Raw genomic sequence first — 9,780 nt, 5'->3', positions numbered from 1 at the left:
AATACATATACAGAGGTTACATTTTACTTGCGTACGTCAGCATCAGTGACCAAGAAAACACAAAACACACTGTTAAACTTCTGGATTTTGCAAGGGGAAAATTTATTGCATCAAAATAATATTTCCATTTATTAATTTCTTAATAAAACTGCAAATGCAAATACAGAATTACATCAGCTTTGAAAGGACTTTAAATGTTCCTTTAGCAGAACTACTGAGCAATAGATTTACTGTTATTCTTTAACCAAATTTTCTTAGTTGCTGATACAGCTAGGACTTTTTAAACTTAGTTCAAACTAGTTATTTTGAATATTTTCTTGCTTTGATAAAGACATATGTCTCTCTGATTTATATACTTTTTTCCCCAACCTGTACAGCGTTCACTCAAACTGAACTTGTATATATATGTAGTTTCTTTATAAACCAAAGGAAATGGCACACTCCATCCTGGATAATCATCATCATCATCATCATCGTCGTCGTCGTCGTCATCCTCATCATCATCATCCTTATAGAAAACCAAGAAAAAAATTTAACACCTCCAGACAAGTGTTGTTATGGGCTCTAAAAGAGAGTTGACAAATTCACAGAGGAAAATAATATTAAAAGAGATCAAGCACAAATACATCTCTCATGCCTGAGGAACCCCATGAGACACGGATGGCCAAAACCTGAGAAATTAGATTGAGAAGTATATACAGGTGCCTTGCTCTTTTGTTCCTGCTGAAGCACCTATGCTGGCTATTTACAGAGAGGCAGTAATGAAGTAGATCTATCTCTCTGTTCTTTTTGTTCTGCATAGTATGCAATAAAGTTTAGATACCTGAGATTTAGAAGAAAAAAAATAGAGAAAGTAATTGTCTCATAAAAATATAATGTAATGCTAATTTCTGAAAAGCACTCCAGGAATTGTAGAACAAGGCAATGAGCCATATGGCACTCACTGTTTGAGATCAAAATCCACTCCCTGAAATGCTAAAAGCTAATCATGTAGATTATTTGCTGTTAGCTCTTGATGGTGATTTGGCATTTGACCAATGAGTAATTCACGGATCAGGAGGGAGGTTTGCTTCCTGATTAAATGGATAACAAACATTTTAAACAGATGCTCAACATGAATGCAAACCAATAATAATTTACTTCCACTGTGAACTTTTGAAATTTATGGATAATTTCACAGATACTGCATAGCAGCCAAAATGCTTGCTGGCAATAACTGATTAGACAACATAGATAAAGAGAAACAGCCATTCTAGTTTCACGTGTAAGGGTAGAGATATATCCCTTTCATTGTCAGGGTCCTCATTAGGTCCTTCCCTCTCTGGAGCAGCCTGATAATGTGTAGCAAAACCCATGGTCATGAATTTAGCACCTGAGCTATTTTCACTACTTTCCCTGAGAAAAGACGCTAGTTTTACAACATTTCCAACTTGTTCTCCACAAAGTACCATGGATTATCTGCAATCATTCTTAAAGAAATCATGCCTGAATGGAGATAGTTAATATATCTCTTACAACAACAGCATTTTAGGGCTTGTCTTGCCTTGGGCAAGATTGTCCCTGAGATTTTGGTGTGGCTTGTGAGCTTGTAGCAGAGAATTCAAACTGCATAATCTATTAATTCTTTCCTTGTCTTCTTTTTTATTTTTTGTCTATATTAAATCTCAGAATTTTTCACATAACTGATGTTTTTCTTCTACATAATCAGAACTGATTTACTGAAAAATCAGAACTGATTTTACATAATTTCTAAAATTCATTAAGACCTTACTAAGCGAAAATGGGAATGATGCAGATTATATGATTTACTATGAGCATTGTTACAGAAACTAAGATATATGGGTAATTTGGCAATTCAGTGATATGTTAATGTTGGGAAAAAATTCAGGGTCAGTGATAGTGGAAGGGACAATTTCAACTAATCAGAGCTGCTGATTACAGCCACTCAAATATAATGTCCTAAAAAAATTTTCTCTAAAACTGAAAATACAAAAGCATTTTTTTTTAAAAGAATAAGCTCTGAAAATATAACCACTTAAAGTAATCAATATTTTAGAAGAAGATTGCCTAAATGTGTATAAATTATTTCACAATGAAAGGGCATAGAACATCTAATTTTTTTTTAATTTTTACATTTTAAAATAAAGAGAAGAATGTGTTTACAGGCATAGTTTGACATCACTGTCAAAATCCAAATATGTAGGAAAGGAAAACTCTCAGTTACAGGATATTCAAGTAAAGGTAATATCGCTTCCTTGTAGCAGAGTCAAATTCATTCACAAGGTGTTCTAAATCAAAATATTGTCTGAATCAGACATTGAAAAGAAATTTGGAAGAGGAAGTACGAAGGACTCCTACTTATTCTATGATTTAAAAAAATGGACATACATCAAGAAAAAATGAAGTTCCCACTGGGGAGAAAAAGAAGATAAATAGATGGCAATATAGTTATTACACAGACACCAAGGAGAAAATTTTAAATTTAAAAAAAGAATGTTGTGATGAAGTGCTAATGAATTCAACCAAGAAAATTCAGAAAGTGTTCCAAATAATTTATAGGAATACAAAAGGAATAACAGTTCAAGCATTGACAACCACATGATATTACAATAGCATGAATCAGTGTGCCCTTGTGGCAGAGAAGGCCAGTGATGTCCTGGGCCCGCATTAGGAGGAGTGTTGCCAGTAGGTGGAGGAAGGTGATCCTGCCCCTCTGCTTGTGCAGCCATAGCTGGAGTGATGGGTCAAGTGCTGGGCCTCTGATACAAGAGAAACATAGACATACTGGAGAGAATCCAGTGAAGAGTCATTAAGATCATGAAGGGACTTGGAGCATCTCTCCTATGAGAAAATGCAGAGAGAGCTGGGGCTGTTGAACCTGGAGAAGGAAAGTCTCCAGAAGGACCTTTATTAATGTCCATAAGTACCTGAAATTAGGGGGCAAAGAGGACAGATCCAGGCTCTTTTTGGTGGTGCCCATGACCAAAGAAAATGAATACAAATTGAACACAGGAGATTCCCTCTGAACAAGAGGAAACATCTTTTCACTGTGAGTATGACTGAACACTGGCACAAGCTGTCGAGGGAGGTTGTGGAGCCTTCCTTCTTAGAGATATGCAAAAGCCTTCTGGACATGGTCCTGGGCCACTGTCTCCAGGTGGCTCTGCTTGCGCAGGGGGGTTGTATCAGGTTCCTTCCATCCTGAGATATTTTGGGATTTTGAGTAAGGAAAGGCATTGGAATAATGAACAAATAGGAGGTATTCACCAAGCAGGAAATATTGTCCACCTGTGCACTTGGACAATGGGACTTCTGGCATCAGGAAGGGAACCTTTGATAAAAAGATCTTTAAAGAGCTAGGATACATTTGGAAGACATTTACATTAACTCACTCTTAGGTTTAGTTCACAGCTGAAGGAAGGAAGATCAGATGAATGGAGGTACTTAAAAGTGAGCTGAGGAATGTGTCCTAAAATTAATAACAAGAGCAATGCATTTACTGGGAGTATTGTATTTTACACAGCCAGAAAAACACAAGACAAAAATTAACAAAAAAAATTGCAATATTTCTATAACAATAAGCTCTAGCAATAAATAATGCACTCAAAATAATCACACATCAGATAAAACTATATACTATAGAAATAGCATAAACCTGTGTGGCATACTTGCCTAAATGCCTTATCCCATGTAATGTAGAGGGCTTCTCATTTGCAATTTCTGCAGCTGCCTTTTGACTTCCAGCTCTTCAGTGGCTCATGTGTCCCTAGCTAGTATTTTCCAGAACTTCTCTGACAGTAATTTTCCGTTGCTCTGGTTCAGTTGCACCTGCAATCTTTCACCTGCAGATTTCCTCACTATTGTTAGTGCAGGCTGCAATGGGAAGGCACCCTGCAAATGCACCTCAGCATGCTTCAAATGCACCAAATAGACTCTCATGATGCTCAGGAAGGTCTGTCCAAACATAACCATCATGAATGCCGCCGATGACTCGCGCCCATGTGGGACTCTCCTGGACTGAGAAGCAAGGGAAACTGGTGAGAAGTCCCAGAGATCTTGTGTTTGTCTGTGTAGGCTGCAAGGATCTTGTAGGCAAGCAAGATTGAAGAAGTATTGTGAAGTCTGAAAGACACATATTAAGATTAATCATATAGCAAGAGGTCAGTGAAGAGACCTCTGCCTAGAAAGCCAAGAAATACTGAGATAAATTGAGGATTTTTGAAAGTTAAACTAAGCTGTATCTTTAGAGAAAACAACAACAACAAAAAAGTTAAAACAGATAATGGATTTGTCAGACCCGTATCTGTGTGGGAAAAGAGGTCAAGGAATAAAGAATCACTATGCCATGCTGTGATGACTAGGTACAGTTTAAAGATAATCAAAATGCAGTCTCAGAGTAGATTAATATTTTGCTTTCCTTCTCAGTAAGAATAATTATACTGAGCATAAGGGCAAAGATGGGATGGAAAATAGGAAATGAGAGCATGGAAACAAATAGGACTTCAACCAAAGTATAATTTAAACTTAAAGACAGCCTGCTGTGTTGCAGTATGCTTTATGAGAAACCAGGATTTGAGCAGGGTAAGGAAGAGATTCAAACAAAAGTTGAATGACCTTGAGGACCCAAGTATTACAGATGGGAAGGAATTCAAGACTGCAAAGTACAGGGTCATGCACTTAGAGACTAATAACAAGAATCTCTGTTATAAATTTGGAACCTAATCATTGAGAATCACAGAAGAGGAGGAAAACTTGTGTATGCTGATCCATCACAGGAAATCTGGATGATGTGATGTGTCTGTGAAGAAGGCAAGGAAAGATCTATCCAAACAGAAGGAGTGAAACAATAGTGCCTTTATATGAATCATTAGTAGGGCTCCATGTCAGTAGTCATCCATGTCTAGGGAAGCAGGATTTAGAATGGGACAAAGGCACAGAAGGTCTGTTAGGAAGACCACAAAAATTAAGTCGTTTTGTATAATAAGTATAGCAAATGTATTTTTTTAACAAATCAAAGGCTGAAATAGTCTGTCTAAAAATGTATTTGGGGTGATTTTTCATTCAACATCAGGAAGATAATACAGCTGTATAAACTGCAGGACAGAGGTGAAACAAGACAAAGTCGTAAATTAACTAGGGCAGTACTGAGGCTGCAAAAGAAAAGAATATTTTCAACCACAAACATGCAAGAATATGATAGATTATTATTAAATGTTCTCGGGGCAAAGCTTAAATATTTTTAGTCAGACTTTCTGCAATTTATGAAAGGAATTATATGCACTTGCATTATTCTGGGCTTTTGTAGTCATCATCTTGGAGGTTCCTTCAGTCTCTTTTAGGTTAGATCCAAGTTATCTAAACAAAGGGTAAAACTATTGCTCCCCCTCATTGCCTTCTGTGAGAGATCACAGCTAATCATGGTATCAATGAAGTTCTGTCAAAACAGATCTGTGTGTACAAATATTTTGCAAATTCTGCTGATTAATTATTTCTCAATAAGCTGTTGTGGGGATGAGGACAGCAGCACAATTTAAAGGCCCATAAAGGAAATGTACTAGACACAGAAGTAGTTCCATTAGCAAGTTGCTCAGATTTCAAAGGCACTGCCATAGTTTTTTCTTCAATCCAAAGCTGTTGTAATTCCTCTATCTGTGTGTCTGTGTATCTATCAAAAGGACATTCTACTGTTCTGGTTGCCACATGCCCAAGACTCTGGTAAATGCTGAGTGGCATCCTAAAGAAATTGTTCTTGACTGTGGGTAGATAATAGCAGAGACGGTATGGAGGACAAGGACTTTACACAATCACGTGCATGCACATGCAACATGCGCATTTATACACACCCCAGACAGCACATATGTCAGCTGCCTGAACAGTTTGAGTGCTTGAAACATGTACTTTGTCTTTTTTCCCCAGATAGTAATGAGTCATATAGCTCATAGGACCAAGAAGAAAATATGAAAAAAAAAACAAACCCAAACCCGAAACCATACAGACCCAATGACAAAATGTGTCTACTTCTTTCTTTTAACCCTAACAAAAAATAGACCTCCTCATCTATGACCCTATGGGACTCTTCCAATTTGAAAGATTATACAATCACATGATACTGTGATTGATACATACCTTTAGTTTATCTAAAATCTGTATACTATTTCAAAGTATTTGATTTTTATTTTTATAGAAAAATAGATTTTATGCTTTTCATGGTGGAAAAATACAACACCCAGCCCATTCCCTTGGTAGATCTGATTCCTGTGTCAGTCTTTGTCCCAGCTGCCAGAATTGTGGTGGGGAAAGTATAATAAACTTTCACTCAGGCTGGGCTGACTAAAAGGCAATTTATCTAAATTAGTGCAATTGCAGCTTCATTTTAAACTCTGTCCTGATCCCATATCTGAATGCTGTTGCATTTGGCTTGGTTATACAGACTTTTATGCAAATATTAACATTCAAAGAGCAGGCTTGTCAGAGAATTCAGGCATTTTCCTAATTTTAAGAAGTGACTTTAGTTGGGCATCTCTGGTTAGGCCTGTGTGTAAGTATCGGTAATAAGAGCCAAAGTCTTTGTGAGTGTAGTCCTGTACTCTTTTCTATGTTTGCCCAAACCTGTCTTGCTGAGTTCAAAGACCGATTACACATTCCTTATCTTCTGTAAATTCCTTTGGGTCACCTTTTCCTCCAAGTCTATCACAAGTTCTTTTTGATTTCTAAGATAAGTTGCTGGCAAAGACATTCTTTCTGAAGAGGTGTCCCTGGACCAACCAGCAATGTAACTTTTAAAAATGATGACTGATTTTAACAAATAAGCTATAAAATATATCTGCATGTGTACAGAATCAAAAAATATATCCAGCTGAAAGGGATCAATTACAAAATACATTTTAATGTATTTGAAATATGAAATAAGATACCAGCTATTTAATATTAGTAAATAAATAATATAGTATGATAAAATGATCAGGAACCTGGCAACTAAGTGACAATGAAAAGCTGCAAGTAGCAATCAGCTCTCCTGGGTCACATCTCGATGATTAGATTGTTAAGTTAAAAAAATGGGTTGGTGTGTAGAGTATTTCCTGAGGATAACAGGTTTTCTGAGAGACGAGGGAATAGGAAGCAAAGAGCACCCTCTCTTTTTAACACTCGCCATCTCAAAATGCACTGAGAGGGATAAGGTTACTTATCCTTTTGTGGTGCCTTTGTCCAAATTTCAGTTATCATCCTACAGCACAAATAACACCTTTCCAAACTAATTAATTAACTGACATTATTTGCTCTGTACCCAATTTTTTTTGCTCAGTGTTCCTGGCCTTTTATTCACTCACCATCATCTGGTTTAGAACTCCACTTTCCAGTTTCTAATTTTGCTTCCTCCGCTTTCTGGTGTTGCTGCATCTGGAAAAAGCACAGGGAGAGGTTGTGAAGGGTGAGTACCCAGTGCTATATTTCTACTTGGCAGAAGCTACAACTCCTCCTGCCTTGGGCTGTTCTGATGGCAGAAGGCAACGGTGCATGAGGAGCATTTAGCACAGTCTTGACCTGTCTGGCAAGGTGTAAATCAATTAGCTGTTGAGCTAGCAGCCTTAGGTTACAGAACAAGGGAGAAGAAAATTATGGCTATCCTGATTTGGATCTTAGGATGTATGTTGTTTTGCCTTGATCTGTTTGCTGGGGAGGCGTGCTCCTTTGTTGTTTGTTTGTTTGCTTGTTTGTTTAGTTTCAGTTTGGCTTGGTATGGCTTTTGATTTGTGGATATTTTATTTCCCCCGCAGGGAAAGCTCTCCCGGGCAGCAAGTCATCCATTTTCAGTCCTAGTTAATAGTATCAATGCATCTGATACATAAATGTTTCCAAATGAGAGACTAATTCTGCCCAGCACCCGATTCCTTCAGCTGCTAGCAATTAAGATGGATATTTCAACATCTCAGAGGTCTTATTTTATAAAAGTATGAGTTATCTCATCAGCACTGATTAATTAAGATCCATTGAGGATAAAGTTCTGAATGCTCACACTTTTCAAAGTACTCCCCAGGCTGAGTAATGACTATTTTCCTGGGTAAACTTTGCCAAGACTGGGAACATAATAAAGAATTTAGGGCTCTAAAAGGCAGCATTTACTCATATGAATTATGCCATTTTACAGCAAAAGTTTCAGACTGCTACTCACACGAGTAAGAATTGCAGTTCATCCATCATTAGGAAAGCCATCAATAAATAAATGTTAAAATATAAATACATGGTCACATCCTTGATACTGCAAAGAGTACCATTTTAAAGTGTGCTAATAATGTAGCCTGCCAATAAATGTTCTTAATGAAACCCTTCAAACTAGTGTTGGAATAATTTTGCTTGATACAAGTGGAAAAATATTGGTGGGGGGAGTCACTTGACGCAATGTGCTTGCATGGGTGTTTGAGAGGCTCTTCATGTAAAAGACAATTATTCAGTAACAGAAAAATAAAAATATATCTTACAACATTAAAAAAATCAAATTAGGAAATACATTTAAAAGATTTGCAATTATGATCCTCTTACTGTTTTTACACATTTCTTTTCTACGAAGAGTGTTGTTTGTTGAAGAACAAAGAGTCTGTATGCGATTAAATTTAAAATGCTTTTGTTTTGAATGCCCAGGTATATTGTGAAACATATTCAAATACAAAGCAAAATGCTTATTACTTTCCTGTTGCCTTTATTCATATGAGGGCAATTTTTCTACTTCACACAATAATTTTGTGCAAGAAACTTGCCAAGACAAGATGGTTTTTTGTTATGTTTAGCATGACCTTATAAAATGGATTGTAAAACAGTTAGAGAGTTGTCTACAGAAAACCATGAAGCCTCTGCTCCTACTAATTTCAGCTTTGCCTGCCAGGCCTCCCCTCCTTCAAGACTGCTAGTGCTGCAAACTTTTCTTCAGGATATAATTGAAAATTACTTCACAAGTTATTTTCTTCACCTGCATAAAGCTTTCCTGCTTCCCTTCCTTCTGTGTCCATGATCTTAGACACAAAGGAAACTGTGCCACATTTCTGAAAGAAAGACAAGTCCAATTCCTGCCTCAGCTGTTAAATAGGATGGATTTTGAGACTCAAGCAAGGATGGTGAAATGCTGCAAGTTCATGGGTAGATTGCTCCCTCTCCTGACAGCCTTTCATATTGCAGAACAGTTTTTTATCCAGCTAAAATTGAGGCCTATTTAAAACATCTGGTTTACTATTGATTTTTTACTTTTGATCACTTCTTATCAAAAATTCATAAAACTTAGGAAATATTTCAGCATAAGATCTAATCTCTATTACTGCACTTTACTGGGTACAATTAGGGAAAGGAGCTTTGCTAAACATATCTATTAAATACATCTGATGATATTTCTCAAGGCCTGCCTACAACTATGCCTGCCATTTTCGTGGAGAAGGTTCTGAAGCAGGCACACAAGACTTTTTACCCGCTTCTACAGAGGAGAAGAAAATAAACTTATTGAGGGTCTACAGATACTGGAATATCTCTTTACAAGGACATCTGTTATGTATTCCATTTCATAATTTCAACCAATCCAAGGTAACATTTGGTTCTCAGAGTTTGCTATGCCCTGTTTCTAATCAAATATGAGGCTTCCCTTTGCCTTACATATGATCTATAACCTCTAGTCAGAAACCTCTAGTTCTGCAGAACTTCCAGTCAGTAAAGCACCAGTAGCAAAAAAGACAGTGTAGCCAGATTTTATTACAAAGCTCAAAAGATACAATTTTCTTTGCCCTGAAAGCTGAAAAGCTA

This window comes from Motacilla alba, chromosome 2 (genome assembly GCF_015832195.1).
Source record: "Motacilla alba alba isolate MOTALB_02 chromosome 2, Motacilla_alba_V1.0_pri, whole genome shotgun sequence".
NCBI classification, from domain to species: Eukaryota; Metazoa; Chordata; class Aves; order Passeriformes; family Motacillidae; genus Motacilla; species Motacilla alba.
The sequence above is the reverse complement of the archived record's forward strand: the minus strand, read 5'-3'. Positions refer to the sequence as shown.